Raw genomic sequence first — 27,589 nt, 5'->3', positions numbered from 1 at the left:
GCAGTATCCTGTGTAAATTGAGTGAAATCTTGACCTTTGCTTCTTAAAGTACAGTCAATACATTTACTTTGTTATGTAATAAATAATTTCTTTCCATGAAAACTGTTCTTTCGTAGTCTTTAAAATGCTCTGACTTTCTCTATTTATACTTATATGCCAAAAAACTCCAAAGAGGTTCACAAATCACACTTTCAGTACATCTTTATCTTCTCCCATTTAAAATATTTGTTATTTCAGACCTTAGCAAACTGAAATAATCAAACTACAAGGAGAGGTAAGAGAGCATTAAAAACAAAAGCCTTTAAGGTAGGTTTAATAGGCATCTCCAGTGCTCTTAAAATCACCCCTGTACACAGGTCATCTCACAATAAACTCAGGTGATTCACTGGATTGTATGCAACAAAATCTAGCCCCAAATTATTTAAAAGCCTTTTAAAAAGCTTAATTATTAAAAAAGGACATTTGACCACATTTGTCCAAAGTATATTCTACTCCAACAACATGTGTGTACCTCGAATTTACTTGTTTGTCTGTCTTCCTCATGCTGCTGTTACAGCAGCAAACCAGCAGCCCTGCCTCGTAAGGAACCTTATCAAGCAAAAGAGAAACACTTTAGTAAGAGAACAGCTCATGGAATCTTTAATAAATATATTGCAGAGATACAGAAAACAAAATCAAATTACTGTCCTGAACATCCTCTGATCCCAAGTTCAGACAGTGGTTTTTGTGACAGGGATCCATTAAGATCAAAGCATATTTTGTGATCTCACATAACTCTCTCTAGAATTAGGGAAAAGGAGACTGCAAATCAGAAAGAAACAAATGTCAAGGGAAAGGGAGATCATATTTAAAATTCCTTCCATTCCACTGGTACAGTAACCCAGCCTTCAGAAATTGTTGAGCCTCTGAAAGAGAGTTATAACCAAGATTTCCAAAGGGATTAAGAGAAATGGGAGGGGAGCCAGCAAACTGAAGCTTCAGGTACCAAACATTCTCTTCAATAATTCACAAGGCATGAAATTGGCTCATATTATTTGGCTTTGGTCCAAACCAAGTCTAATTTGTCAAATCCAGAGAGAAGCAAAACAATGTATACAAAAGTGACACATGTAATGCATATACTTTATAGACTTCAGGATTAAAATATGTAATTGCTGTCTTGGGAAAACACATTAAACACCGTGCTAGTGAGTCTTTTATTTTCAGGTAGGCATGCAATTTGCTTCCTTTCCAGAGCTCTGTGTAAGACATCATGTACTCTCCTTCCCACTTCATGTTTCAAGCCAAATGCATAATGCTGCATCTCCACTAATTTCCATTAAAATCCCATATACAGAAAGCATAAAGTAACAGCACTAAAAGAATGAATTTTCTCCACTGCATCATTTTATCTGATTGTACTACAGCACATAAATCCAGCTCATGTATGAGCCAACACCTGTATTGAGGCTAAGCTTGTTTGCTGTGTGTCCTTAGCTTCTCACTGGGGCACTCTGCCTTTAGGGACTGATTCAACCATCAACTTCTCAGGGAGGAAATAACAGCAGGGAAAGCACTTTAGAGAAAACACAGCACAGCACTTAACTCTGATATGTGGAAACAGGCAATGCCATCTTTGTAGGTTTCCAAAAAGTGCTGTTATTAACTATTGCAAACCCAGTCCTAGTCCATGGCAAAATGGTTTCCTACTCTGAACAGTGTAAAAAGTGAAAAACTGCATGGGCTTTCATATGTACTGCTCCACATTCCTTAATTTGCAAACTGAAAGGCTGGTTCTTACACCAGTTCTTAAAATTTTATCAAGAATGATGGGAAAACCATTTCTGATTATTGTACAGCACTAAGACTAATAACAATATACATCCATTTGTATTACCTGCATGCATAAAATAAATAGCTAGCAAAAATATGCTCCCCTAAAAGAAACATCACTGACAGTTTAGAAGACAATTATCAATTTATTACTACTGGGGAAAAAAAAACTTGTCTAATTTCGTTTTCTAAAATATTAACTTTACAACAGAGCTAATAGTACCTTAACGTCAAAGTCAAGATCTAGTTTTCTTAAATACTGTACAAGCCACCAGAAAAAAACTAAAGGCCATTGCTACTGTAAAACTAATCAGGGTATATTTTCTCATTTGCTACCAGGTAAGGAATTCTTCTCTGTGTGATGATTATCTTGAGCGTCCCTTTAATTTCCTTTCCAATGTTTTTTGGCAGAAATCCTTACAGATGCAAGACACAGAGGACATATAAGAGAAAAATATGTATTTTTGAAGTGCAATCACATATTCCTTAAACAATCTATCTGCCAATTTTAAATTAAAGACAGGAAGATCCTACAATAAATTTATGAAAGGAAATCAGATTTCATTAATTGGTCCAAAGCAGCTGTATTCTGGCCTCATCTTGGTTTGCTTTTTCCTCTGTGGTATTTGTGGATATAAAATGCACCTGCGGGTTGAACATATCCTGTGACAAAACTACAAATAACAATTGCAAACCAATGAACTTAACTCATGTGTTTGGATTAACTCCCATTAACTGCATTCTGCTCAGGAATACCTGCATGATCAACTGAATTAAACAGCATCTTAATGAGCTATCAGCCTCTAACAATCGTTTGAGCCCTGATAAGTTCAGCCCAAACTGAACAAACTAATGAACTTCTAGCTGGGCCCCAGATCAAGACTATGATTTTAGATTGCAGGATCACACACCTTCTAGACTGTACATGGGTGGGGATGGGTGGCTGTATCAAAACAAAATGGGGGGGACCTTTTCTTATCTGTCCCTTAAAATATGAGAGAATAGATAACTGAGATTTAGGAGAATTAGGGCTGTGACACTGGAAGCAGCTGATGACAGCGATGCAACTGGAACTGAGAGAAAGAATAAAAATAACTCATGAAAATGTAGCAAAGTAAAAATAAAAAGCTACTACCTGGAGCTGTAACTGTCAAAAAGAAGTGTGTCAATGTGGCTTGATAATTCTCAGATTACTCGATTCTTACCTCTTGGGTTCTCTGTCTTTCTCCTTCAACTGCCAGCCTTTCCCAGCAGTTCTTCTTCTTGACCTCACAATCCATGAATAAAACACAGTTTCAGTCTTGCACCCTGTCATCCATTCATCACTCTGCTAAGTCCCTTAGCTGGCTCTGCTTCTCAATTTATGCATCGTAAAATTCTGTACACGTTTAACAGAGCTGCAATTTATAAATAGCTTTTATTATACAAGGCAGGCTTGATGCTTAAACAGGAGGCCAGAGATACTGGCACTTAAAACTTTTCCATTCTGTTGTTTCTCCCAATTTCTGACAATTAGCCACCCTCAAAGAATGTTGATGGGGATTTGTAATTATCTTTTCTCTTTGATAAGGCTACTTCTTTAACAGTGGCCAATACACCCTTTTCATACATGAAATAATAGAGAAATGAAGAGAGCAGGCACCAAGTCATAAATCAGCCACAGAGAACCATGTGTAAACAACAAAGCAGGAATGTTTCAGTGACAGACTGACCCCAAGCAGTGCCACTGAAAGAGCAGGTGAAGCAAAGGATCAGGGCATGGACTTCCCCTCTAGAAACCACTCCTGTGTACCAGATGACAGCCTTCTTGCATCAATTATTATGGCTTCTTGCCAGAATCAATTCAAGCCTGCCACTTTCTGCACACCTGAGAGGAATAAAGCAGAAAAAAAGGGGGCTGTCACTGAGGAGAGTGGCCAGTGCTGCAGTATGCTGGAACTGATAGCTCCAGAACCAGGTGAAGTCTAGAAACTTGTATGGGAAGAGAGGTTACACAGCCTCAAGGATCTACAGGGTACAGACCACAAGCCAGTAGTTCTCTTTCCCTTGATTAATGTTATGCATTGATGGAATACCCTAAAATAGCCAAGTAACGAAGGGAGCTGTATGCTAATGTCTGTCCTTTAAAAGATCTTCCTAGCAACCTCTTCCTCTCCTGGCTTGGTTCACTCTCTGGATTACCAGTCTTTGAGCAGCTGTTGATACACCAGATACAAATTTTCCCCACAGCACAACAAGCTGCAACTCTGCTTTTTAAAAATTAATCCAAAGCCAAGGTTCTATAGTGAAATTAAAAGTAAATTATAGGGAAATATTATTAAGAAATACAAGAACTCAAAACACTTGCTACTCAATTACCACCTTCAATGCTACCTGAAAATACTAAAGGAAATTATTACTGCTGCGCACTCCAAAACCAGTTTAAGACACCCACTGATACAAAAAGTTGACCCTGCACTTAAGTATTTAAATCTTTTTAAAGGTTCATAGCCCACCCATCTCTCCTTGAGGTATGATCTGACACACAGCCAAGAGGGAAGGCTGTTTAGAGCTCTAACAGCACAGAAACCCATTTGCAATTGCTCTTTTCATTTGTCCTCTACAAATCAGTCAAGGACCCAAGCTCTTGAAGAAATGCTGTTAAATTGAACTCTGGTATTGCTACAACTGCTCAGCTGCAAGGCTGCACATGGAAATAATACTCAAGGACTAAGAAACTTCACAGTATCCCAGTAAAAGACTGATAAAGAAGAGAAAAATATACAGAGAGCCTCAGAATGATTTTTGCTCAGCATAGGCTGAGCCTGTCTCCACCCTGGGCTGGTGGGGACAGCTGGGGATGCTCCACAACCCTCCCAGACCCCATTCTCTATTGCACTGCCTCTGACATGCACATTCCTGTGTTCAGTGTGTGCAGCAGGAATGGCACAGCAAAGCAGAGAGCACCAGGCACGGCTCAGCAGCAAAGCAGGGGATCCAGCACTGGGGAAGCAGCAAGAGAGAAAACTCCTGTGAGCAACTTCTCCTAAAACTCACTCTCTCTTCTTCAGCAGAGATAAGGAAAAGAGAACCGTGGCAGGCACAAGGTCAAGCATCATCATGTTCCATTGAAGTTCTCACTGATGTGAGCTCAAACTCTATTGCTCTCAGATGAACAGCTATTCATGATGTTCATTTTGGTGGAAATCAGGACAATTTTATCCACCAGAGAAAGCCTTTCCAAATCAAATAAAAGAGGACCAAACACAAACACTAATTATTTTTAGGAGGAGATCTGTTACATTTAAATAAAAAAATCACCATGGTTGTAATAGAAAATGACTGGGCTTAGCAACTCTTTTCTAATCAGTTCCAAACTGAGAATATCTACTTTGGAGTGCAGATGTGCAATTCTTTCCATGAAGAGGTCACACATTTCAAAAAGGCATAGAATAATATTATTATATAGTCCTACATTACTTCAAAGCTTCGTCCCAATTTCTGTGTGATTGGCAGCATAGAGTGAACAAGCTGATGCATCTGTAGTATATAGCATTTATCAGGCTTTTGAAAATGCTTCATAAAGTCTTCATCTACCAGGAGTACAAGTCTCCAAATATTCCAATTTCTTCTTTGAGTGTTTTAATTCTTCCAGGACATGTGAGAGAGGCACGTGTTTATTGCTGGTCTGTTCTACTCATTAATATTGCACCCAGTAGAATAAATATTTATAACTACCCAGCAACACCTTTTGTAAAGCAGAGCACCTCAAACACTTGACAAGTATTAATTAAGTCTTGTTATGCAGAGATAATATTTTTCTCAAAAGAGATGAAGTTATTTAGGAGAGTTTGTCTACAACACAATTAACATAGGTCTGTTATAGTTGCTGTATCCAGAAATCTCTGTGCACCTGATAACCACCTACATGTCATTTACTTATTGTTTTGTAAATGTCTACATCCATTTTAGAGTAATACTCCATGCATGAGACAGCCTCATTAGAAACATTACACTGTAACTGATGAAAAACCAAAGGAGGTGAAGTCCAAAATTCAGATTCCAGTAGGCAAGAGAGCAATAGCTGAAATTAATTCCTTACTGAAATCCTATGACTTGAACAGAATGCAAAGTGCAGCAATTATATTCAAATATGATGAATACCATAATTACGACTTCAGAGATAAGTGGAAATATTTTGAGAAGCAGTAGTTCAACTAAAGCCACGTTTAAAAAAGGAAGTGCTAGACTTTACTTACTACAGAACAGTTGGGGGATTAACAATACTTGTATTTGTAATTGTTTGTGTCTAAGATGTGCTCTTTGGAATTAGAGAAATAACCCTCCCTGTCGAACACACTGCTATTAACAAGTGCTCATATAAAGACATCAAACGTTTCTCTCTGAACCAAGGAGGAAGCACCCGAGTGTTTGCAGGGACATCTCCTTTTTCCTCAAAGACCTGTAACGATGAGGTCTTCAATACTTGTAGTGAACAGCAATGATAGTAACTTTAAAAAAAATCAGAGAACAAGCAAGGAAACCTTTCCAGGTAATGTAATTGCCTTTCAGGTTATTAGAAGAGGGAATGTAGGCAGTTATTCTGCAAGTTTAAAAACTTGCAGGAAAATCAGGAAAAAATAATGCAGTTATTACAAATCTGATGGGGAGACTGATCATCTATAAATGAAAGCCTTTCCTCACACAATTTTCTTTTTTAAGATATAGAAAATGATTGCAGGAGAATCACACTTTATCTTCATAAGTTACAGGACCAAAAAGTCACAAGAAGCTGAAGTGATTTTCAGCTAATGTGGTACTTCTGAATGCAAGATTAACAACAGGTACTTCTGAGTTCATCTGCTTTGTTTTCAAGTCACTTCACTGTGTGCTAATACAGAATTTCATGGCAGCCATAATTCGAAGGCTGTTCGTAACAACTAGCAGGAAATTCCATATCAATATCATCTGTCACTTTGAGCAGGGAGGACAGAATTTTCCAGTCATCTTTACTAAGCATTTCTTCCAAAACAAAAGAAGACAAGAAACCTTATTAAACCTTATTCCAGGAAGTTTAGGACTTAGTAGCCAGCTTGCAAGTCTATGTGTTTGAAACTGGCAGAGATGATCATTCTTCTGTTTAAGCCAAAGTAAAAACTAATCACACATATTATTCTGCCAGTATGCAGACTTTGATTTCAAAGCCTGCCCTATAAGGGGTAGTCTGAAATTTGTGACAAGAACACAGCTTAGAAAGACAGAACAGAAGAAGAATGAATGTGAAGAGAGAAATAGGGATACATAGATTTGTCACACAGTTCTTTGAAGGATAAAATAAACACAAGTTTGAGAAAAACACTGAAGAAAGGACTGTCAGCAGTGAAAGAAGAAAATAATGTAAATATTATGTTGGATACACCAAGGAAAGAAATGTCAAGGACTTTCCAAGAGATCAGGGACAAAAAGGTATGAAGTACAGGCACAACAAATCGTGTTTCTGCAATCAAGAGGACAGTTTGCATTACAGAAATAAACATGAAGCACTATCAGAAAGGAAAGAGCGTGTGGGTGCTAGAAGAAAAGACAAAGGCACAATGTTATACAACTACAACAACAAAACCCACAAATTCATCAGCCCACACAAAACCTCACGGATCCTAATTAGAGTGAACAGGGCTGACCCATAGTCCTATTTTCTTTCATATATTCAGCCAACAAACTGCAGAGAATTCCAGCAGCTAGAATTGACAGTGACATTTTAAGTCAATGAGAATCTATTTTACTCTTCCTCCCACAATACAAATGAATAGTAGCGCTAATGAAATTCCACTCCTATTAGAAATTGACAGAACACAATCCTGCATTTATCCCTTCCAGCAAAATCTGCCTTTTAACAAACTCAAACCATTCTCAAACACCCTGTGGTCACAACATGACAACACAAAATGCCACCCGCTCCTGCACTGCCCTTCTTCCAATTAACTTGACTTTAGCAGACCAAGATATATTTTTATCTACTGTATTTTATACCTAATGTTTTGAATGAATCATATTAACATTTCCCATTTTAGTCACAGACTTTAATACAGTCTGGTTATTTAATTCACATTTGATCAACTCTTTCTGACACAGGATGGGCTTCTATTCATTACATCAAAATAACTTGCTTATAAAATGAAAAAAACCCAACCCATATGCACTGTTTTCCAGTGCCATCTTCTTCAATTGCCAAGGAATTAGATTATATACAGGAATAAAAAGAATTGATTGGATTTTGGACCAAGATGCAAAATGTAATCTCTGCACGTTATTATTCAGAAAAAAATTGAGAAAATATTACCTTCATTTTAAATGAGTTCTCAGAAAGGCCAGATAACCTTTTCCTATTTAATTGTGATATACTAGGAAAGAAGCCCTTTGGATCTCTCAATGAGAACTGTACAGAGAAATAATTCTGTGTTTCAGGCAAAAATAGCTGTAATGTTAATCAAGCAGGAAAGAAGAGGGGAAAATAAATTTTAAAAAAGAGAACAGTGTTACGCTGTGAGCTGCCTTTTCTCAGAAGTTAGTCGGGGTGGGATCAGCTCCCACTACAACACCCCAAAAGCACTGGATGATGCAGCAATGCTCTCTCCTTATGTGGTGCCATACAGAAAAAAAGGAAGGCAAGAGTTTTTCTACTTAAACTGAGTTGCCAGACAGTCCATTAGCCATTAGCAAGTGTGAAAAATTCCATGGCATATCTGTGTCTGCTTGACAAATTCCACTGAGTGAAGACCTTTTTTCCACAGGCTCTAAGTCTGTCTGTAACTCTTTCCTTCCAGCCTAGAAAAATCTCTTACATCACTGAGTACAGGCAGTAGTTTGCTTAGCCTGTAAGTTGCCTAACACAGTACAAGCCTGCAAGCTCTCCCACATTTGAGAATTCACCTTTGGGTGGGATTAGAAACAGTAAACAAATGCAGAATGCTGTCTTCAAAATCCCACAGGTTTTCTTATTTAGTTTCCTTCGATGTAGCTTTAATACCACCTCAATGCTGTACTGCAAGTGTCGCCACTTTCAATAAAAATAAACAGCTATTTTAGCCATTTTATAAGTGCAGACATGTACTCCATCCTTTGCTTCCACCACCATCCAGCTACAGACTTCAAAGCCTTCCAAACTCCTTTCTAAAATTTGCCTTCTGAACCTCCAGTATCAATGCCTCTAATGTCTTCTCCTTCTCTTGACTTAAATAGTCTTCCTCAGTCTGTTAGTACTTAAAAACCGGATCTACAGTGTCTCACCTAGTGTCTTGTCAAGCTTATTGTCCCACAACTCTGCCTGACCTGAAAATCTGACTTTCATTGAAATGGCATAAATAATAGCAAGTCTTTATCATACAATATTTATATAGTAATGGAAATAGTACAGAACTTCAATCTCAAATACAAAGAGAGGATCTAATTCAGATCTTATGTAAACTCTAATAGGAAAAATTACTTCCGTGATGTTATTTTCAATTAAATGTCCTACTGTGCCAGAACAGCATGACTAGTTCTGAATTCCAAACAGCAAAGATTGCCATGAAAAGCCAGAGAAGCTTTGTGTCAACTACAAACTCATTAGCAAAGACCATGCTTCTATGTGCTTTGTACTATTCCACAGGTAAATTTACTGCAGTACAGCAGTCCCAAGGTCAACAGAGGAATCCCATTCCACAGCAAATCATTCCAGAAACATCCCACAGATATCTTAACCAATGTTTACAGCTTTGAATTACTTGTAGTGGGTAATACAGAACACCATTCCAGTATTCCTACCTTTCAGAAAGTCTAGACTCTCCAGTTTCTGTTAAAGAGAAGAACTTGCAAGTTTTGGCACAGGAAGATCCATTATGTTGAAATTTTAAATAGGATTTTACTAAGCTTCAGCTTCAGTGATTGGGAAAGAAACATCAGCCAGTGAAAGACATAAGTCAAAGGATGAGTTGTTTATATATTTCCACCTGCTGGCAGAAAGGGTTTACACAGCAGTAGTATGCTTCTACAGTGGTTTAAGTCTGGAATAAATCCAATACATCAGTAGAATTTTTTTTCAAGTTATAAGAATAATACAAAGCAGCATTATCCTTCAATGTCACTGGCACAGAAAGGGTATTACAGAAAGTCTGCTTCTCATGAGGCTGCACACCTCCAGATCTGGGGCCATTGTATTAGTCTAACTGATGTTTGCTTATTTATGTGGTTTTCAAATAACAACTGAATGCTACCAACATATATGTCAGCTTCCCAAAACTGTAAGTAATACTCTTAAATTACTAAACGCAGAAACATGTAATGATAGTGTTAATTAGGTCCAGTGCTCAGCTAAGTGTTTTTCAGCTGGATGTTTATTTGAAAATAAAGGTGTTCTAAAGCAGCACTCCAAGGAATGAACTGTATTCACCAACAATAAGCTGCTACAACATGGAACTAACTGTTCACATTTCTCCAGAACTGATGGTGGAGAACCACGATAAAAATGCCAGAAAAGTCTCCATTGTCTATAAACAGCAAGAATGAACTGCTGTTCTTCACTACATCAACAATTAGAGAATTTCCAAGTACAGACACCACACTCCCAACCTCACCTGGGGACTTTTCCACACCTTGTACTCCAGACTTTTACATGGTGCTCCTTTGAGTTCATAATCCATCAGTGGCTTTTACCAACTGTAGGACCTGGAAGTTTAACTTTGAAGTCCCAAGCAGTGTAAGCTCAAAATCTCATGGAACAGGATAAACTCTACTGCATCATCTCTACTGCAGGACTGTTCAAGAGGCATGAAAAGACTGGTTCACTCGTTAGCAAGCACTGGCATCCTACAGTCCTTTCACAAAACTTAGCTGGAACGCTGAAATGTCTGCTTTCTCTCTCTTCTGACCTTGATGACATGTGTGACAAGGCTGTTTTCAAACATACTTCTAAACTCAGCTCCATAAAAAAACTTCCTGAAAGATACAATACTGCATTAACACTTGCTGGAAAACATCTAATCTTTGTGCTGCCCCCTGTATCTATAAATACCCTGAGAGTGACGTGCAACTATCAAACATACAAATTTCCTCCAAGAATGCTGAAAATTTTCTTTGTCACTAAATGAAGTGTTACATTTTTGTGCCAAAATATCATCCTATACATGTATATAGAAAAACGTGAAAAAAACCCCAGCAAATATTTTCACAAACACTTAGTGCCAAGAGAAGAAATGCTTAAAACAAGAAGTACTGCAATCCATTACAGCATTATGAAGTCAATCTTCTGTCAGCTGTCAGTTCAGATTCTGTTCAGATATCTACCTTAAGAAGAAGAAACACTTCAGAGAAGCAAAAGAATTACCATACAATAAGCTACAATTTAATTGAAAGAAAGAACATGCTGAAGATAACATCAATAAAAGGATATGATAATGATAATTTTAATGAGATAAATATGCCCTCATATCCCCAATCAACAATGCCCGAGGTCCATCTTGGCAGTGGTAAGGAGCAGTGGCAAGAAACAAAGTCTTCCTTTCTACTGATGTAGGCGATGCTAAAGCTACAACAATTCCTGGAATTCCAGTCAGGAAGGAGAGGAGGAACAAGCGATGCTTTAAGCTTCTGAGACAGATCAGGGCACGTTTCCCTTCTGTTCCTGAATGCAGCATTCCAGGGAAACAATCCCTGCCAGAACTCTCATGGGACAACACATCTCTGCAGTTGTTCATGCATAACCCTCCAGATGGAGGAAAAATCCAGCTTTAAATCTAAAATGCAAAGGAGACTGTTTTATTAGAGTCCAAATGCTCTCTACCTCACTATGTAGGTATTTTAGAACCCATCTCAAAATTCAGTGCAGTCATGAGGTTTTTAACAGGAAGACCCCTTACTTAAGCTATGCAAGATCAAAAAAATCTCACTGAATTCTTCCTGACAATTTCCAACACATTTCTACAGCAAAGCTGCAAATCAGTTTCAGAAGACTTGTTCCTTTATAACACCTGAAGAAAAAGTTAAAAACAACCACCATGGGATGGTGCAGCAGCTGAACTGCTTGCATTTCAATTCCATCTGTACCTGTTCTGTGAGGATATGTTTCTCAGGGGAGGTTTACTAAGGAGTGGGTACTGTAACATTTTCCTAAGATAACGCTTTGTATTTTTTGTTTAATTATTTTCATCATCCAAGTTTCCTTTATCCACTTGGAAAAGCCTTTAAAGGATCTAAATAGAACGAGAAAATTAGTCTAATATTTATATCTTGTCAATTCTATAGAGATGTTGCTGTAAGAAATGTAAATCAAGATTGGGTCTTAAAGTTTTATTCACTGTAGTTTTACTACACCCTGCCCATCTTGCTCCATCTTACCTGCCAGAGATGTCTCCAAGAACACTGAATGAATATTAAGAGGGCCTACCATGACTCTTGCTATGCAAGTACAGATGAAATTCTAAACTTGTAATCTCCCCATTGGATCCATATGGGGAAATTTGGGATGGCACCTGGGAATATGCCAGCAAAGCTCTGACAGAGCGGTTGCATCGCATGTTTGAGCGGAACACAAGCACTGGCAGCTCGATCTCAAGGATCAGAAGTTACATATTTGTTTTCAATACTAATGTGTGCAAAGAGGTGCAGCTCCATTGATAGGTGTACATTAGCATGTTTCCACATGCTTATCCCAAATGCAGATTGTCAATCCTTTGGGTGCAGACAAGCATCCAGGTTTTGCATACTAATGCATTTCAGATGAAGCAGGTTTTCTCCAAGCCACGAAGCAGAAAGCAGGGCAGCACACAATGATGTATCACACAGACTTCTAAGGCCAACCTTAGCCAGGAAATTCAATGAAATTCTACTTCAGAGAGGTTAAGGATCTTGCAAACATTTAGTAGACACTTTACAAAAAAAATCTTCCTGTTTCAATAATCAGCATTTCAGTAGTTCTGATGCTCCCTAAGTTATAATTTATTAAATACATGCATATTGTCCATAAAAATCCAATGTACTTTTTAAAAATGTATTCAACACCACCAAAGGCACCAGAATGATGCGGATAATAAAGGCAAAATTAGGACTCAGTAGCAATTCTGAAAGGCTTGTATAGTCATTAACTAAAGATAATCATGTAGAGGTAAATTCTCAGCCTCACAACACAAAGTCATCAGACTTAGTTTGTAAACCATGTCATGCAGAGACAATAGTAAAACTTCCCTTTCCAGAGAAATAGACTTGGCGTCAGATAAACCAGATAAAAATAATTTCTAAGAGCTACAGATGAAAAATCTCTAATTAACATCTACATACAATGTACACTATATGAAGGAGAAATTCTTTTCTAAAATTACTTAGTTCAGATTTGTTTCTGCTGCAAATACTTATAAAACAAAATGCTAACTTTGGGTAATTTGAGTATTTGGGTCATATCTTGTGCTTCCCATATGTGACAAAGACTCTTACATGCTCAAGTCTTAATTTAATAAACTTAACTACAGACAATGTTTTTAAAAAATAGCTTACTCACAAGAAATATCAAGCACATTAAGTAAGAGTTTGATTAATGTATAGTAATCCATCAATTAAGATTAATTAATCACTGTTGATCGTTCCAGAAAATATGGTAGTGACCCAAAATAAGCAGCAATAAATCTATGAGCAATGAATTAGGGAAAGAAAATTAATTACAAGGGGAAAAAATGTTCCAAACAGCTTAGAAATACCTATTCTGGATGGCTGAGGTCTGAAATGTGGCAGCTTGGAACACATTTCAAATCAACTCTGTTCTGTACACTGCAAGCAAAACTGACCATTTAAATCACACAGCTACAGTTCTGGAAATTACTATTTAGTACTGATTTCTGAAAAGGCGCTTTTTTTTCATGTTTCAGAAATAATTTGTGGGCAACCTTGGGCTAGAAACTTTTATGTCAATTTGACTTGTAATAACATCTTCATGGAGGGGCTTGAAAACAAATCCTCTGAAAGTTATTGCACAGCAAACATAGCATCTCACTTTTTGAAATGTTCAGCTTTGTAGAAAATACCCTTTATCTTAAATGACATCTGTGAAAATGCCACTAATGATAATTAATTTTTAATAAAATTTGAGAACTAATACACAGTTTTGCAAACTACATGTATTCAGGAGATGACACTTCCTCTCCAATCCAGATTCCCTGTTTACATGACCATTAATACCTGCAAGGATTCATCCTGCAATACTCCCTGCCTTGTGAGAAGGCACTCAGTCTATTCAAATCTGCTCCCACAGACAATATAATAAAACAAACTGAAAGATATAATCAAAACTTTTCTAGATAACCAGTATTTATGCAATGACTTCCAGAGCTGTAGGTATTATAAGAACCCAATATGCTGGCACAACAGAAATGGTTACAACTTCTTTCTCCTACTTAGGAATTACCTTTTTGTTCCATAAACAAGTAGTACAATACTTAGTTTTCATGTAACCCTAACTAAAGCAGACTATTTTAAGTGTTTTTTGAAAGAAAAGTCTTAAGAATTCAGCAGTATAATGTTACTCCCACTGAAAGCCACAGAAATGCTACTGCTGACCTCAGTGGGAGTAAGAGCAGTTCCAAACGGCTCCAGCTTTCCAGATTTTCCACCACAATGTCTATTGCACAGAAATGCAATTCAATCTCATCATTAAAACCCACAAACCAATAACCAATCAAAACAAACTTAAAATTGCTTTATAAGTTAGCAGTTTCAGTCAATGAGTTGCACTTGTACAGAAAATGACCAGCATTCTTTAGGGTTGACAAGCAATAAATTGAAAGCACCATCATTCTGAAAATGTATGGCTCTGCTGATTAAGGGTGACATACTCTTTAAAAGGAATACAGAGAATACCTCACTTCTGAAAGAAGAAATCAGTCTTAGACATGAACTCTGTAAAAAAGCCCTTTGGTAATGACAGCACAATTAGAACTGTTTCTTCAGAGTAGAAGAAGCAGGAAGATTTTCACAGCTGTACATTCCTTCACAAACATACAGCAGAGTAACAACATACATGTTTGTCATGTCTCTACAAACAGCATTTCATTTGATTGCCTGATACCTTTCTGCTTAACTTTGAACTAGTAGTGAGGCTGTTTGGTAAGAGATTCTATTCCTGTCACTTTATTCCCTTTCACCCCCACAATAATTTTCCTTTGCTCTAAATACTACAAATTTCACCTCAGGCTGACTATTATAGTGAAAAATCCCCTAAGAAATCTCCCATCTCCTTTCTATTTCTTAGGATATTCAGAAGCCCCAGCTTTCAGTTTTGCCTGTACTGTGCAAACCGTATCCACATCTTTTACCCAAAAATCTACTTTCCCTAAAACAAATTTAAAAGGAGACTAATAAAAAGAAATGAAAGCTTTTAGAAGTTTGAATTATTCAATCAATTTTATTCATTTAGTAAGTACAGCTGTCCTCTGGCTTTAGTCATTGAAGAGGCCAATTTTTTTTTTTTAATTATGCTCCTTTCTGCCAACGTAAATGACTTTTCCTTGTGTAAGGAAGCTTCTGCCTGGTTAGGTCTCAGGAATGACTTCTCAGATGAGTGAAAGTCATACAAATTAATAAACAGCTTGCTCTTTGCCTAAGTTGACTGTGCTGTTCTGCCGAGGGCCCTTCTCCTACAGCAGGGAGGCTCTGGGGCAGCGAGGCCCACACCCCCCATGCCTGCGGTAATCTCTGAATTCAGAAATGTGCAACATTCCCGGGCCACGGATTTCTGCACAGAACAACCCCAAATGAAATCTGTCTGTACAGGGTAACACAAAACTGAGGGACTGAGAAAGGGCAGTCAGGAGGTGGGAAGTCAGTTCACCTCTTGTCTAAAAGCCAGACAGCAGCAGAACAAAACATCTTGACAAGGCCCATTTATAAAGTTTTGGAAGCTTTATTATTAGCTACAGTATATGCAGTTGATTATTCCACATTTTGATTATAACAAACATTTGTTTTTATTTGGTGATTTGGTATTCCAAGCAGGCTAATTCAAACTCTTGCATATTTTAGCCACACTCAATTCAAAAGTCCTTTTGTTTGAGAGAAAGGTCACTACAGGCTGTTACTATAAAAAGAATTTAGCCTTTTATCACTTTTTTGTTGGTTAACGAATGTCAACTGTGAGACTGCTACTTTTAAAAACTATTTACTGTCCCAGACAATTTAGCTTTCTAGATTTCATATACACAGACACATGTAATAATGAAACAAAATAGAAATATAAGTAAGAAATTTTGCCAACTCTTACCACCCTTTCAGGCGAGTCGTTAGGCCCCTCCCCTTGTTCATAAAGCACAACTCAGTAATGGATATCCCTGGAAAACATAAGAGGCAGATCAAACTCTGAATAAACTCTGTAACTAGCGTGACTAGTGGCTTGTTGACCTGAGGAATGAGATAAGTTCCTATACAGTTCACAGCCCAAACCTGCACTGCTTTCCCTGGTTCAAAGCAGCTGAAGTCAAAGCTTTCATCAGCCTCTATAGTTTCTACTTCCCAAAATCAAAGTTCAAGGCTGAAATGTCTACCTGGTTTGAACACTCTAGTACATGCGAAAGTTTCTACTGAAAGCTTTGGGCCACAAAATCCAAAAATCATTTGTGATTGGAATAAATATATAAATCAATCGATCAATAAATGTCCAAGAGTAGCTACAGCACTACAATGCCAAAGCACCACTGGCCATTGACCCTGCTACTGCTGGTTACACTGGATTTCTAGGACAGCCACACCGACACAGAGAGATTTACAGCAGTGGTTTAAGGAGTGAACCTCACAAATAATTAGGAGTTGTTTTGTTGGGGAGGGTTACTGTTCTGGATGAAGAGTGCTCACCCACAAGGCCTCACCTCAACCCCTAATACCAAAAAAAAACCTAACACTTAGATCCACAAAGGATGTATGTGAACTCAGTGGGAAAAACAGATTCTTGTATCTGAGAAACTGATTTGAAGTGCTATAAAAAATATATAGTCAACTACCAGCAGACTGTTTTTCTGAAGGACAACTTTGGGGTTTGTCCCCTGATTCTTGTAAGCAAGTCAGCATTTGGCTGCCTCCCAAAATCTCTATCTCCTCCTCAAATGTCATCACCTTCCACAGTAAATTTTATGTCTCATTTCATAATTTACAAGTTGTAAGACAACATTTGTCTCGATACAGTAATTCCAGGTCCTTTAGGATGACACAATGAAAATCTAGCTAATTACTAACAGGATGCTTTATTTATCTTCAACTCTGATAAGTAAATGCTTTTAACTGCTGCAGAACAAAGGAGAAATCGCATCACAAACACGAAACACACGAGCAAGTAGAGCACGTAGACGGAAATTCAGTTTGTCACAAAATAAAATTCATTAAAAGGGTCACATTGTTCCAGAAACAGCACTGAGGGAGATGGTCTAATCATAAAAAATGTGTTGAATCAGTACAAATCCAACCTCAGGCAAGAATTTTCCTCAAAAGTTTCATTTTTATTAGCAATTCAGACTTTGCCTGATGAGCAATTCAATCCAGAGGTCAGAAGCAAAATCTTGCCAATGTTTGCCCTTTTAAAAACATTTTTCCAAAGAAAAAAATGAACACACGATTTCCTCTAAACCAAAAGAAATGCAGTTGTAATAATAATCAGAAATAATATTAAACAGACATCAGTAGGTTAATACTACATATTAAAAAAATGCAACTAGTAGCTTGATAAAATTTTAAAACATAGCAACAAATCCTAAACTGCACTTCTATTTTTAATTGAATATCTCAATCCTGTATGAACCATTTTAGAAGCTTCTACTCTCAAAACAAGCAGAAAATTATGGCCTCTTTTGAAAAAGTAAATAATCAGTGAATTTCTTAATGATGATGTAAGAAAAACAGAAGTTGACAGGAAGCTGATTTAAGTTTTCAATAAATCAAGGTATCACTTGAGTTACAAATCTGGATACCTTGCTACCTACACATGCCTGTAAGACTTAAGAAGAGTTCAGGAAGAAATTATAATTATCCATAACTTATATTTATCTATATTATAACTTTTTCTCTTTTATGAGCAACTTTGCTCCAAAAGTGTGTTTGAGGTTCTGGTAATTTACATTTGATTAAAAATTCATCTCTTTCCAGCATCTGAAGATGTTCTTGGAAAGAGAAATTCAAGTGTACTGTAAAAATTTTTGATGAGAACAATCACCTACTATTAAAACAAATCCCTAACTTTTTGCAATGTCATATTCTTAAAATTGAAAGGGGTGTGGATTCAGTGTGATTTTGGGTATCTCTGTACACTGCAGCTGAGTAAAACATTAGTTAAGTCAAGCAGCAGAGCACCAGAACAAGCTTTCCAGCCTTCACTTGTAACCTTGTTTAAAAAGTTTCGTCTGCCAAACTCCAGGTCCTGCAAGGTCTGAACTTCTCAGGAACCAAGCCAACCTTGAAACAACTGCAGTAGTACAAGTGGAGTTGTATTTTGAACTTAAATCAGTATCATGGCTTAATACACAACAGTAAGCAGAGAAGAAATGATGGAAGTGGAGTCTGTCAAGAGCCTGAACAAGCTTCATTGTGCCAGACGAGAACTAACGAGTCTACACTGACTGCAGCAAGGAGTCTCGCAATAGTTTCTTATAAATATTCAGCAGACCCACCATGGCAGCAGCTCCAAACAGAGTGAAGGGGTGAAGGTCTCTTAAAGAGCAGCTCTAAGCACAACGCAGCCAATTCTGACTGGAACCTTATGCTGAACCAACGCCAGCTGACAAGGGCATGACCTTCTATTGATGCTGAAAATGATGACTTGGTTCAAAAATTGTTTCATTTTGCTGCCACAAATTTAACAGCTCGGGCTTTGTCCCCATGAGATGAGTAAAACATGCTCATTAGGTAACCTGCTTCCAGAGAGGCAGGATCCTAAACAAGGGCTAAGCACCCTTATTTTAATGTTACAAATATGTCCTCAAGGTGCTTCAATGCAGACCAGTTGTTGAGTGCAAACTGAGCACAGCTCTCCCAGTAACACAACTGCCCCAGGACATGTTCTCCACAGGAACATTGCTCCGATGGAAGTCACAGGTAACATGAAACATGTCCACTAAAGCACTGAGCAGACATACAGCTCAATACACCACCACAGCAATTCTGGGGCTCTTCAAAAATGTGCACAAATAAAGGGAAATAATTTTCACTTTGTTTATCCAGTCTAGCAGGCACGACAATTATTAACTATTTTAGTAACTTCTTTCAGCTTGTCCAAAATATTTACTGCATATTGTTTTCATCTTCCTAGTTACAGACATGCCAATGTCAGACAATATCTGTGACAATCAACTTGGATTTACTATTCCTACCAGCTGTCTTAAGTCTAACCAATAAAGAAATATTGAACAAAAAAGGGGATGAGAGTATCCAAATACCACAAAGATAAGCAGGCAGTTATTTCTTACTCTGAAAGCACTTACAAGAACTCCAGAGGCCAGAATGTTCCAGCTGAGCTAACTATGGCTTCCTGCTGCTGTTACCAACATGGTACTGTAGAAAAGTAATTGCAAGTATTACTCACAAAGTACAAAACAGAAGCAAACAAGACAGTGGAAGAAACATGTATCTCCTGGCAAAAACAAAACTTATTAGAAGATTATGTTCAATGTAAGTCAATATGTTTTGAAGCCAGCTGTATAAAGTGGCAGTGGAAGCATTAAATTTGAATAAACCTCTTAAAATTATTTATTGCGCTAATGGCAGAAGTTTGACCTTAAATGTTAATTTAAATAGACACAACCGAGTTGGTTAAAAAACACAACCTGCGGTCTCGTAAACGCAGCTGCTAATGGTGCCCTGAGAGCTGCAGCCACATCCCAGCCTGAGTCAGCTCTGTCCATCCAGCTCCCCCTCCACAGCCAGCACAGGCAAAGGAGACTCGCTGAGGCAAGAAACACAAAGGGAGATTGTTCCGAACCCTGGAACCACCTTCTGGTTCTTGCACAGTAGATGTGGAAGAGCTGAGACTGGAAATACCTTGGATATCACCTGGCAACTCTCCTACTCAAAGCAGAGTCAATTTGAGCAAGTTGCTCAGGATCTTTTCCAGCCAGGTTTTGAAAATCTCCAAGAACACGATCTCCACAATCTCTGGCCAACTTGCTCCTGCATTCAGTTCACTTAACAGTGAATTCTTCCTCAGTTTTTGATTGAAGGAAGACTCCACTTTGTACCTGTCAGCATATGACGCTGTGCTGGCTGTTGTAATATTCTTGATCAGTGCAAGCTGCTTAAATCACTGAGCTCCAAAAATGACAATGAGATGTATAACCATGAAATTTATTGACCATGCCTGCATGCATTAGTAATCACACAGTATGGCCTCTGGGTCCAATAATGCAGAGGGTTGGATTCCTTCATCTTCCAATGGCTGCTCTAAATTCCCCAGTCACACAAGGACACACAAAACAAGCACACATCCTTTTTTTTGTTTAGTCCGAGATATTACACCTACTTTAAACCAGTTGGATTTTGTCTTGTACATACTCTGTAAGTTTCTCTGAATTTCATTGTATCAAAGGTATTTTAAATTGTTAGTTTCTCAGATAATCGCCTATTAATAATCCTTGCCTCAAAAAATATATTCAAAAACCAGTTATTCTGAGGGGGATGTGGGAGAAACTTGTATGTACTCAATGCTCTGGAGATTTCTATCAGAAATCAGCCACCTGATTTCATGTGAAATGACAAGCATGCGCAAGCATATTTTTTTTGTTCTCTATTACAAATGTCTCAAGTGACATTTGCTGTAAGAAGGACAACGTTAACAGCCAGTGAAATGTCAAAGGTTTCCCAAGGAGAAGTCAATTCTATTCATGCTTCCTCCACTCTTAAAAGCACTTAAGTAATTCAGGTGTACCCAGTCAAACCGCACTTGGGTGAAGAAGAGGGAAATAAATATCAGGTGTTTATCTCTAATACTAACATTGTAGAACTGTTGCATTTGTGAAGAATGCCTTTCTCATTTTATATCTTCTAGAAGAAAATGCCTTGAGAGATTTTTTTTCCCCAATAGAATTTTTCAACTTGCTGTAAATGTTTCATATCAGTGCAGCTACTGAAGTCTCTTATTTTAGAGTACAAGATTGATAATTAAGTCAGCCTATTTCAGGGTCTTCCTCCTCCCCCGGCTTCTCATTACAGCTATTTTCATTCTGTACTCTCCACACACCCTGTGCACCTGTAATCTGTATCTACATTGTATTAGTAGGATCCTCCTAATTAGATTTAATTTCTTCAAGTGAGGAAAAAAGTGACATGCTAAGCCTGCCAGTTCTTTGAAGAATGTCCTAGAAGGTCAAATGGTGTGTATCTAAGGGCTTTGTGATTTGTTTGACACAAGGAAGATAAGGTTGGTCAACATTTCAGATGCCTTCAGTAATGAAAAGCAAAGTAACTGGTATTGATTCCATTCACATCAATCTCGAAATGGTAAACAAAATAATTATATCCTCTGTATAGCAGTCTCCTGGGTACATGTAGATATACTTAACAGATTTCAGACAGAAGACAGCTCATTTAAATCAGACACTATGTGAAATTCTAGTTTTCTTAGTTGAACTATTATGTAGACTTTAACATTTCTGAATCTCTATATGTCTTATTCCTACATATTTAACCAAAATCAGAAACTGTCAGATCAGTACTTTTCCTACAGCTCCACAGGAGATTACTGCTCCACAGTCTGTCTATTTCTGAAACAACAGAAATATCTGTATTACTGGTTTGGAAGTTTTTACAGTTCTAAAATATGTTGGTTTAGCACATCAAAGAAAAAGTAATTTTTAAAATTTTAAAATATCCCTCTCTGCTGTGTGAGACCAGTTGCTTTCCTCTAGACCTCAACCTCTTTTCACAAGAAACAGTCGTGCTTATCCTGTGATTATCAGTCTTTCCCTGTTTTTGTGGCACCACGACAAACTGTACCCTGCATTACTTTAACTAATCAAGGCCTGAAAGGCTTCTCTCTCAGGCCTTGTTTTCTGCATCATTGGTGGAATCACAGTTCAATCCCATATACACCAAATCCCTGCCTGACAGCCTCCTCTTCCCAACTGCATTACTGCGACAGACACATCTGCATTTGGCACCTGTTCTCTCACTACCACAATCAGCAGCCAGTTTCTTTGCCTTAACACTGCACCTTCAAAACACAGCAGTATTTACTCATAATTGCACAGGTAGTAAGTCTAGTACAAAAAAATAAAATCTGTAATGAGCCAATATATAGTCTTGTTTATGCTTATAATGTCCATTGCCAATTACAGGACTTCTATCAGCCCAATTCTGTGTTTTCTAAAGGTAATACTACATAGAAAGGCTACTGCATTTTAACATGAGTTACTGCACTTTAAATAGTGATACATAAAATGATATCAAAAACTACAGAATCCATACCTTTGATTGTCATAGGGAGATTTCTCTGCTGTGCTCCCCTGCCTTGGTTGCATCTTTAATGAATTTCAGAACACTTAACTTGTGAAACTTTCAAGATCTTCCTAATCCCCTGTGGCACAGGAAACAACCTTCTACTTCTTCCTACATTCAGACACACAATGCAAATCAAATATTTAATTTAGGGCATATAAATGGTTAATCCAGAAGAAAGGGAACAAATACAAGGTCAAAACAATATGGGGAAGTAAAACACCTTGTAGGGCAGAATTTAAGACACTGACAGTTCTCTTGGCCAATGTTAAGGCTACCAACATCACACTCCTACAGAGAGGGAAATGAGAAGAATTTGCTAAATATAGCTAGAACTGGTTGGAAGGATGCCTATCCTTATTTGTGCATTCATCTGTTTAATTGTGGGCAATATAGTCCACTAGACAGCCTGAAGCAAGTGTGGATGTTCAATATTCTCTGAATTATACAACCTCAACCAGAGATTGGACTTAATTACACAGTTTACATCAGTATAAATGGAAGCTTTGTATTTTGAAACTCTCCACAGTCCTGTGTACCACAATTATCTTCTCAGGTTTTAGGAATGCACTAAATGCCTTCAAACCTGCAGTTTTAAACAAGGACAGTGAGATAGGCCATGGAATTCTTGTGTTTATTGTATACCTGTGTCCTCTAGATCCAAATGTATAATATAAATACTCACATATGCTGACATCAAAAATCAGGTTTTATGCTCAGAGCTTCTTTAAGTTTGGTAGTCTGTAGAGACTGACATTTTTCTTAAATTGATCTGTTAGTGCATTTTTAAAATAGTTGCAATAATTTAAATATACATGTCAATACATCCTACAAAATTAATCCATCCTTATTTGAAAATAAATCTGTAACAATCATATAAACCTGAAAGACCAGCCAAGGAAGTTTATACACCTGTGATCACGCTTTCAAAAGGATTCCTAAACCCTTGGTTTCAGTGACAATGCACTAGGTGCCTAAAGCCCTTTAAGAGCTCGGGCCTGAATTCCTAACACATCACTGAAAATCTCAGCCGAGGTATCAATTTATTTATATATGTAACTGAGATTCTCTCATCTTCCTTTTATAAATATAACAAGCTTCAGTTGTGTGTAACATTAGTTTTTCAGAACCTTAAATACAAAGGTTCCTAAAAATCAGAGTTATCATACTGCTTCTCTGCTTCTAAAACAGTGGAAAGTGGTTTGTGGCATCATAAATGCAATGAGGTGGTTGTTTCCTTGACTAGATAGATGAGCACGGGCTGGGATTCAGAAACCCCACCATCAGCACAGTAAGTAGTCTGTAAAAGCTGAAGACTGTTTATCACCTGCAGGAACACACCACATTGAAACACAGGGGAAAAAAATGTGACAACCTATAGAGGTTTCAAAGTTATGGATTGTACAGTTCAATAATCTTCCATCGTCACACCACATTAAAAGCAGCACCTTACCCTCCACCTCTAAAATACTGCCTCAGGAGAGGGAACACGGGTTTGGCTTCCATTATCCTCCAGCCTGCAGCAAGGAAGTGCCTTGGTCCTGAATCAGAACCCACAGGAATGTAGCAAGTGCTATTTCTGCTTGTAGTAAAATCTTCAATATGTAATTTACATCTTGATATGTCATCATTTCTTGGTATTTAACTTAGTAACAGCTTCTCTAAAGTAGAGATTTTATTACATAAATTATGGAAGTAGCAGACTGGGTGTAGTGGAGACAGCATAAATTTCTGAATCAATACAAAATATGTCCCCAGTAGTAGTTGTTATTCTATGCAGGTATGTTATTGATTACAGTTATAATGGTCTCACTTTAGCTGCCATCAATAACTCACTACTTGTATTGTCACACTGAATTAAAAAAGAACCAGTCTAAAAATATGAGGAGAAGTTATACCAGCATGGCATGACCCAGCCTGTGGTGCAAAGAAGCAAACACTGCCAGTTTAAGTTAGGATTTGTGTTTGAGACTTCACTTGACATTACAGTCATAAAATAGAGTCAAATGTGATCCTTATTCAGGACAAAAGTGCATGAGTCCTAAACATTCCAGAAAACTTTTAAATTTATGGAACCTGCACACATTAACAGTTTTTAATACCTTGGGACCATTAGAATACATGTACTGTTATGCAAAACTGAATCAAAGTTTTATGAGTGGTTATTAACATTTTACTGATGAACATGACTGAAGCTTCTTTGCATCAGATTATGAATTGTAGAATTATGAATGCTAGATTACTTCAGCTTTTTAAATTCCTAATTTTGGAAGATAGTCTCCATAAAATACCCATATTTACTACTCAGCATAGAGATGCTCACACAGCGCCAGTTAGAAGACTTGATTCAACCTCACAGAAGGGATCAGTCTCCAGAGAAGTCTGTCTGTATCCACTGTTCTAATCCACATCCAGAAGTGGCTGCCCTTTCTAAACCATCTAAACCAGATCTAACTGATCTGCCAACAGTTATTGTAGCTACCCCAGCTTGGGTGTCACATCTGAGATTCTCCTTCCCCAAGATATTCGGCACTTTATGAACCATATTTTAAGTCACTCTGCAATTTGCATTCCTCTGGGCAATCCCTGCAAGCTTTGCTACTCTGCTATTAAAAAGAGTATAATTTTCCCCTTTACAACCTGCAAAAATTAAGACTATTCAATATCATTATATACAGTCAGCTCTCATCAAGCTGTGAATGCAGTAGCCATGGACACTGTTGATATTAAAACATCACAATACAGTTTCTCACCAAGAGGATAATCCAGTAAAAAGTCTGTGCCATCACTTCTGTCACTGTTCTAAATAGCAGTTACCTAAAATTTTATCACTACATAACCCAAATTAAACAGAGAACATTTACTGTAATGAGAAGGTTCCATGGAGGTATTCCAACTCATGGGTAGAACTTCCATCACCAGAGCGGATGAAGAGGCAGTTAAATTATTGGAAACAGTGGGCCTAGTTTCCCTAGCTTTACATTGCAATGAATCAGTAGATCAGTTAATAAAAGACTTTTTCATACAGGAACAAGTTAGGGCAACTTTTTCTGTACAAAACCCCCCCATGATCATTTCTTTTATGACAGCAGAAATTAAGAAGGGAAGGTAACTAAGTTTAGAGCACAAAAAAGGCACTTGTGACACACAAAGTCCAGCTCCTCTAAAGCTACTGCTCAGAACCTCAATCAAGTATCACTACACCTGTAGAATTCTTATCCAGATTATTTCATCAGGTAATTCCAAGTATATCCAACCAGAATGCAGGTCTTGGTATCAATCCCCTGAAAAGTCAAGGATAACAGTGCAAAGGAAGCACTGATGCCTAATTCTAGACTCCAAATTACTAGGTTCTGAAAGAAATAAGGAAAATAATAAATATTTTGAGTTTACCATAACTATAAAATGTCAGGACTTACCCCAACCTGATTTACTCACTTCTTCCCTCTCACTTATTTGCAAAGTCTAAGCTGTAATTTTTCAATAACCCATTTCAGAAGACAGTAAATGCTTCACAACTCTTAAATAAACCATAAGCAGCTGAACAGTACCTGTTCTAGTGGACAAGGGCCTGTTGCTAAGACACTAGACTTCAAGTTTCCAATGGCTTATGACAGCAATAACAAGGCAAACAAAATAAATAATAAAAATGAAATTGTGAAATATACCTTGACAGTGTCCTTTTAATTTGCAGCCAACTTGAGATGTCACGTAAGCCCTGAAGCAGCAAGGAGGTGATACTGCTTAGACTGCAAAATCTCAACTCCTCCCTGACCTACAAATCAGAAGCTAATAGATGAGAGGTGCACTGGTGTATATCTGCACAGTATCTCATGGAAACCCTGTCGCAGCTTCTGAAACAAAATGCATGTGCTCTGAGATGCAGAAAAAGCATAACTATAAATAACATCAACTGAAGCATGCACAGAAGATTTTGACAACCCAGTCAAGGACCTTATGGAACAAAAATCCCAAATTGTCTAAGAAAGCCATCATATCTGAAGAGATGAAGCACACTGCATGTAGTCAGGAACAGAAAGGTCTTCCCAGTGCAATAGAAACTGGAGAGCGAGACAGAGGCACAAATGTATTGTCAGTGGATCTCAGTACCTTGTACTACTGCCAGCAGCAGCATCACTGCTATGCAAGTGGTGGATGAGAATCAGCTTCTTGGACCACTTAGTCTGGATTCTGTGATCTAAATATGACAATTTTACTCTTTCTAAATATATAGTCAAAATATCTATTTGACTATAGTAAAAAATCACTCAACTTATCTCATGGGAATTAACATCAGTTGATTACAGAGCATTAAGACTAGCAGAACCAGACCAAGATACCTTTCACAGATGTTTATCTAGATGGAACAAAAAGCATGTAACTACAAAGCAAAAAAAAAAATATATATACACACATATATATACATGTAGTGTCAATTTTTACAGAATTTGATAAAGTAACCTGTTAAAAAAATATGAAGCCAGTGACTTCAAGGGTATAATTCTGCCTTAGTTAAGACTCATTACTTTCAGAAAGACACATTCGTTCCAACAATGGTAAGCTCCCAGTAATGACAACACTGTAAGAAAATATGTTCTTTGGTTCTTTGTAGGAATGAAGAGTAACTAGATATGAGTTTCATTAACTAAATCGAAGCATTCTCTACAAAAGGTTAAAATATTTAAAAATGCCACCTATATAGATATTCCCACTGGGCATCTTACACATTTTTTATCCATAAGATTAACTGATATTCCAAGAAAAGCATTTATTTTGGTGGGTCAAAATGTCAGACTACCCTGAAACAGTGGTAATCGATGAGACTCATCAAGACTCCAAAATATTATTTTATTTGATCACTGTAAATAAATTAACGATGAGTAATAGATATTGTCCACTTACTATTAAATGATTAGCCGTTTACAGACAACACACCAAATGCTACTTGAAATTATGCCAGAGGGTTGACTGTCAGGCTTTTCAAAAATTGGGTATTGCTAAATTAAGCTGTCTGTTCTTACAATGTTGCACCAAACCAGTCACAAAAAGAACTGGATTCACTAGAATTAGCTATTTCTCTTACATAGTATTTAAAACAAATGTGACCTAAGCTAATGAAGAAAATGTAGAACCTTTAGAACCTCAGCGGACTGCACCAGAAGTAGCTTTTCAGTTTGTTTTGGATTGTGTGTGAAATGCAAGGGTAGGAGTGAAAAGGACAAACAGGGAACAAAACACTTGCACCACAGGTTTTTTTCGGTTGGCTTTGTTTTACACAAGTTAGCTGAAGGAAATAAAAGCCACCTCATTATCT

General features: G+C 37.5%; 1 protein-coding gene across 1 annotated transcript in view; it reads right to left on the bottom strand.

Annotated features, from left to right (window-relative positions):
• Nucleotides 1-27,589, bottom strand: part of ARVCF (ARVCF delta catenin family member) — a 241,827-nt gene that overhangs the window by 211,339 nt on the left and 2,899 nt on the right. The window contains exon 2 of the mRNA XM_063415693.1: nucleotides 16,070-16,136. The gene's annotated coding sequence lies outside the window, so the exon portion shown is untranslated. The remainder of the gene's footprint in view (nucleotides 1-16,069; nucleotides 16,137-27,589) is intronic.

The sequence above is a fragment of the Prinia subflava genome, chromosome 19 (genome assembly GCF_021018805.1).
Source record: "Prinia subflava isolate CZ2003 ecotype Zambia chromosome 19, Cam_Psub_1.2, whole genome shotgun sequence".
In the NCBI taxonomy this organism is placed as follows: domain Eukaryota; kingdom Metazoa; phylum Chordata; class Aves; order Passeriformes; family Cisticolidae; genus Prinia; species Prinia subflava.
Note: the sequence above shows the minus strand (reverse complement) of the source record. Positions and strands in the feature narration are given on the sequence as shown.